General features: G+C 63.3%; 1 protein-coding gene across 1 annotated transcript in view; it reads left to right on the top strand.

Moving 5' to 3' along the window:
* ACOX3 (acyl-CoA oxidase 3, pristanoyl) overlaps positions 1–4,856 on the top strand; it is a 78,717-nt gene that overhangs the window by 66,258 nt on the left and 7,603 nt on the right. The gene's annotated exons all lie outside the window — the stretch shown is intronic.

A 4,856-nucleotide genomic window follows, 5' to 3' on the forward strand; every position in this document is an offset into this window, starting at 1 on the left:
GGGGCCTTGGGTTGTGCGAGCCGTCGGTACACAGTGGGGTCTAGAACGGGCCACTGACTGGAGACCTGGGTGCTCCCGAGTGCCCACCAGGCAGTGCTGAGTGGCCAGGGCTCCCCTCACTCTTGGGAGGTCACCTGTCACTTGGGCTTATTGGTATGAGGCCCCTTGGGTGTGAAGGGCCCACGGAAGGCTCTGGAGCATGACATGGTCTCTAATTGGACAGGACTGTTGCTCACAGTCTGGGCATGAGGAGGTGGTGAGGCAGTGACGGTCTTGACTGGAGGGCTTCTGCCCGGATCCAGTCTAAACCGAGGTCCAGGTGATGGCCCGGAAGAGATTCATGAAGGGACCCCCAAGATCAGCAGGGGTTTGGCTCAGCACCAGACAGCAGTAGGGGCAGGAGTGACCCTTGCAGAATGCCCCCTCTGCACCACCTGGGCTGGGCCCGGCCTCTTGGTCATCTGGAGATGGGTGGGCCGGGACTTGTAGACTCCTCTCCGCACTGCGGGTCCTCTCCCTGGGGGCGGGCAGAGATGCTCATCTGGGTTGTGAGGCAGAGCCCCCGCCTCCTAGTGAGGATGGAGTCCCAGGAACAGCCACCTGCCCCGTGTTCAGGATTCAATGCTCACTGTGCCCACCTGGCCCCCAGGACCCAGGTCACAACCAAACCTTGACTCATACTCAGGTATGCCTGGGCCACGCGGCCACCCTCAGAAAAGGGACACACCCAGGAATGTACGGGCCACACAGCCATCCACAGAGAAGGGGCACACTCAGGTGTGCACAGGCCACGTGGCCGTCCACAGAGAAGGGACATGCCCAGGTGGTGCATGGACCACAGGGCCATCCACAGAGAAGGTACTCACCCTGGTGTGGACGGGCCACGCGGCCATCCACAGAGAAGGGACACGCCCAGGCGTGGACGGGCCACACGGCCATCCACAGAGAAGGGACACGCCCAGGCGTGGACGGGCCACGCGGCCGTCCACAGAGAAGGGACACGCCCAGGTGTGCACGGATCACGCGGCCGTCCACAGAGAAGGGACACGCCCAGGTGTGCACGGATCACGCGGCCGTCCACAGAGAAGCGACACGCCCAGGTGTGCACGGATCACGCGGCCGTCCACAGAGAAGGGACAGAGTAGGGTGAGCTTCAGTTGCCGGTCCCCATGGAGCCAATGTGGGGCTTGTCTGGGTGTGCCCTTCTCATGCTATGGACAGAGCAACGTGGCTGGCGTTGGCTGGCTCGTGGGGCACACATGCCTGAGCACAGAGAGAGTTACTGCACCTAGAAATGGCGTGGGGGAGCGCCCTGATCAGGAGAAGCTGAGGGAGAGTGGTTTATTCCCAGCCCCCATCAGGAGTGCCCCGGGCTGAGGGTCAGGTCTGGACGACGGGCCTGGAGGTCACGGCAGAGCGTCCCTGACGGCGACCAGGAGACACGAAGGTTCTGAGCAAGTGGAGCAGGGGGTGCACGGCGGGTGCCAGCCAGGTGGCTTCACAGCCTCGTGAGTGTCGTGTCAGCGTGTGGGGAGTCACTCGCCGTTAGAGCCGTCCTGGCGGAAGTCCAGCGCGCCGAGTGCCTGTGAGAAGTGGGGATGGGCAGCCTTGGTGTCCCCTGCTTTGGTCATGTTGTCAGGAGGGGGCGTGTCCCGGAGAAGGGCATCATGCTTGGTGAAGTGGAGGGTCAGCGCAGGAGGGGACGGCGAAGGATGGGCTGGCACGTGGCTGCGGCGATGGACCCAGGTGTGGCCGGGATTGTGAGGCTGGCACAGGACCACGCAGGGTTCGTTCTGTTGTACGTGGGGCCGCTGTGAGCGGGAGTCGACTCGGTGGCACCTGACGACCACAACGACGACAGCAGGGTTTTGTTAGAGAGCCGTGTGCTGGCAGTCCCATGAGTCTGGTGTGGGGACAGGGCAGGAGGGGCGGGCGGCCAGCCTTGGGGTCAGGCTCCGCCGGGACAGGAGGCCACAGGAGGTTACAGGGAGGCAGGACAGGAAGGCAGCCGCTCCATGGGGTTGTCCTTGTCCAGGCCGGGTCTGGAGCAGGGAGGTTTTTCAGAGCGACCCTGGGCCCAGCGGACAGCCCGCAACTCTCTTGGTGCCCTGGCTGGGCCTTCTGGGGCTCTGAGGGGATGCAGCTCCTTGCTGAATGGGCGCTGGGAGCAACCGCCACCCGGGAGGAGACGGCTGCAGAGTGGGCACGGGACAAGCCTTCCTCGGAAATGCAGGAGCCGGGAGAAGAAACGGCCAGGGTTAAGTGTGTCAGAATTAAACCTTTCTGCACTGCAGGACGCCGTACACGGAGTCAGAACACAAACAAACAACAGATGGGGACGGTCCCAGGGGCCCCGATGGCGCAAGAGTTCCTGGCAGTTGGTGTGGAAAAATGCTCAGCCCGGCTGGGAAACCCGCAGCCAGTTAGGCCACAGCGCCCAGTGCAGGGGATCTGGCTGGCCGGGGTCAGGCCGGGTGGATGCGTGTGCCCTGGGGCCGCCCTCGCGCTGGGGCCTCCCAGAGCCGGGGTCTTGCCCTCGCGTGGTCTGAAGCACAGTGTCGGCGGGACCACGCTCCCCCAAGACGCTCCAGGAGAGGGTCTGTCCTTGTCCGTCCGGGTGCCGGTGGCCACATCGCTGTCCTCGCGTCTGTCTTCTCACGGCCAGCTTCCCTCTTCCTGGAGGTCACTTGTCATTGGATTAGGGCCTGCCTCAAACAGCCTGGCCTCATGTTCCCTTAGTGACATCTGCCAAGACCCTGTTTGCAGAAAGGTCGTGTTGACAGGTGCCGGGGTAGGGCTTCAGCACGTCTTTTTGGAAGGAGCCTGAGGGCACCGGGCTGAAGTGCTCAGCTTCCAGCCGAGAGGCTGGTGGTTCCGGCCCCCCCCCAGCGGCTTCCCGGGAGGAAGACCAGGTGATCCGCCCCCATGAAGAGCATCACAGGGTAGGAGACCCTGTGAGGCGGTTCTCTGTCACGGGGTGGCCCCGAGTTGGGAGTCGATGGCACCAACAGCAGCCGCCTCACCACACGGCAGCGCAGTGCTGACTGGCACCTGGCCTGGTGTCGCGGGTGGCTGCTCTCCCGCAGACGGGCAGAGGAGAGGTTTACCGCGTCTGGGCGGGAAAAGACTAAACCAAGAGGTTCGCCTTCTGGCCTGGCCATGGGGACGGGGCTCCTGCCTGTCCTGCCCTTACTGGGCACCCACCACGGGCAGACACCCAGGAGGAGCTTCAAAGAAGACAACGTGCGTCATGTTCAGTCCACCCAGAGGGGGTGTGGGGAAGCCTGGCCCATACCCTCTCCTGGCTGTGCCCTGACACAGGTCTCACCACTACCAGTGTCTCCTCTGTCCCCCGGCCATGTGGGACTCTAGGAGCCGGCTGGGCACCTTCTCTGACAGATAAGGACGGGTGGAGAGTAAGGTCTACGGCACAGAGCCGCCACCGCCCCGTGTGGCGCTGCTGGCTGGCTAGTCTGGGGTTCACTTCCTGCCTGCCGTGTCCGCCTGGTCGTAAGGATGCTGATGTCCCCAGAGCCTCTGCCCAGATCCGACTCTTTATCCCTTCCCTTCTGGGGCTGCAGGATTGTGGGGCAGAGGGTGGTGAGAGAGAAGCCTTCAGGTTGGGCCCATGGGGAACAGGATGGGTCTGGGGCCGCCTCCGTGACTTCATGTGTGCACCCGGCCTGGCTCCCCTCACACTCGTCCGCAGAGCCCCCTAGTTTACTGCTGTGAAATCAGCTGGTCCTTCGCTACACTGAGGCCAAAACGTGCTTCGTGACAGCTTTCACTGGGGCAGAGAGCCTTGCCTGGGAGGGTCCGCTGGGCTTTGTGTGGAGACCCCAGCCTCCCCACCCTGGCAGGGACACAGCGCTTTCACGGTGGGTGTGCTGTGGGTACTCCTGGCTGCTGCGCAGTTGTGGGGGACCCACTGAACAGCTGGAGCAGAACGAAGATGACCCTATGGGGCTCCAGGTGGTAAAGATGATCACGTGCTCGTCAGCTAACGAGAGGCTGGTGGTGCCGACCCACCCACGGGCACCTCAAAGGAAAGGCCTGGCAGTCAGCTTCCGAAACACCAGCCTTTGAAAGCCCCTGGGGCATAGCTGAGCTCAGGCCACAGTCCGCTGGAGACTGGGATGCGCCTCACATGCATGGGGCCGCCTGGAGACCGGGACATGTCTTGATAGCAGCCGACACGGGGCGTCCAGGAGACTGGAACACACCTTGCATGCCCAGGACCGCCAGGAGACCGGGACACGCCTCGCACACATGGGGCGCCGGGAGAGAGAGACCGGGACACGCCTCACACGCATGGGGCGCCGGGAGAGAGAGACCGGGACACGCCTCACACGCATGGGGCGCCGGGAGAGTGAGACCGGGACACGTCTCACACGCATGGGGCGCCGGGAGAGTGAGACCGGGACACGCCTCGATGGCATACCTCTTCCAGAGGGGCCTCTCGCAGGTCTTAGTGCACACCTGCTTTGCCCAGGGTTGGGTTTCTCAGGGTCCTGCATGAATCCTGTTGGTGGTTGTCGTGGAAACATGGGTGACTGCCCTTGTCAGCTTGCTGTCCCCCAGCTGTGTGGTTTAGCGACCCCTAATGCTGGTCACCTTGTGTGACTGTTACACAGTCATCGCCCCGTTTCCCGTCCCGTCATGTTTGCACACGTGTGTATCATGCCTTGCTGTGTGGTTTAGTGACCCCTGATGCTGGTCACCCTGTGTGACTGTTACACGGTCATTGCCCCGTTTCCCGTCCCGCCATGTTTGCACACACGCGTGTCATGCCATGCTGTGTCTGGATGCTGCTTCCATTCACGGTATTGCCCCAAGTGTGTCCCGCCCTGGCCCCT

Source organism: Orycteropus afer, unplaced genomic scaffold, assembly GCF_000298275.1.
Source record: "Orycteropus afer afer isolate SDZICR_OR568_19922 unplaced genomic scaffold, OryAfe1.0 scaffold00871, whole genome shotgun sequence".
NCBI lineage: Eukaryota > Metazoa > Chordata > Mammalia > Tubulidentata > Orycteropodidae > Orycteropus > Orycteropus afer.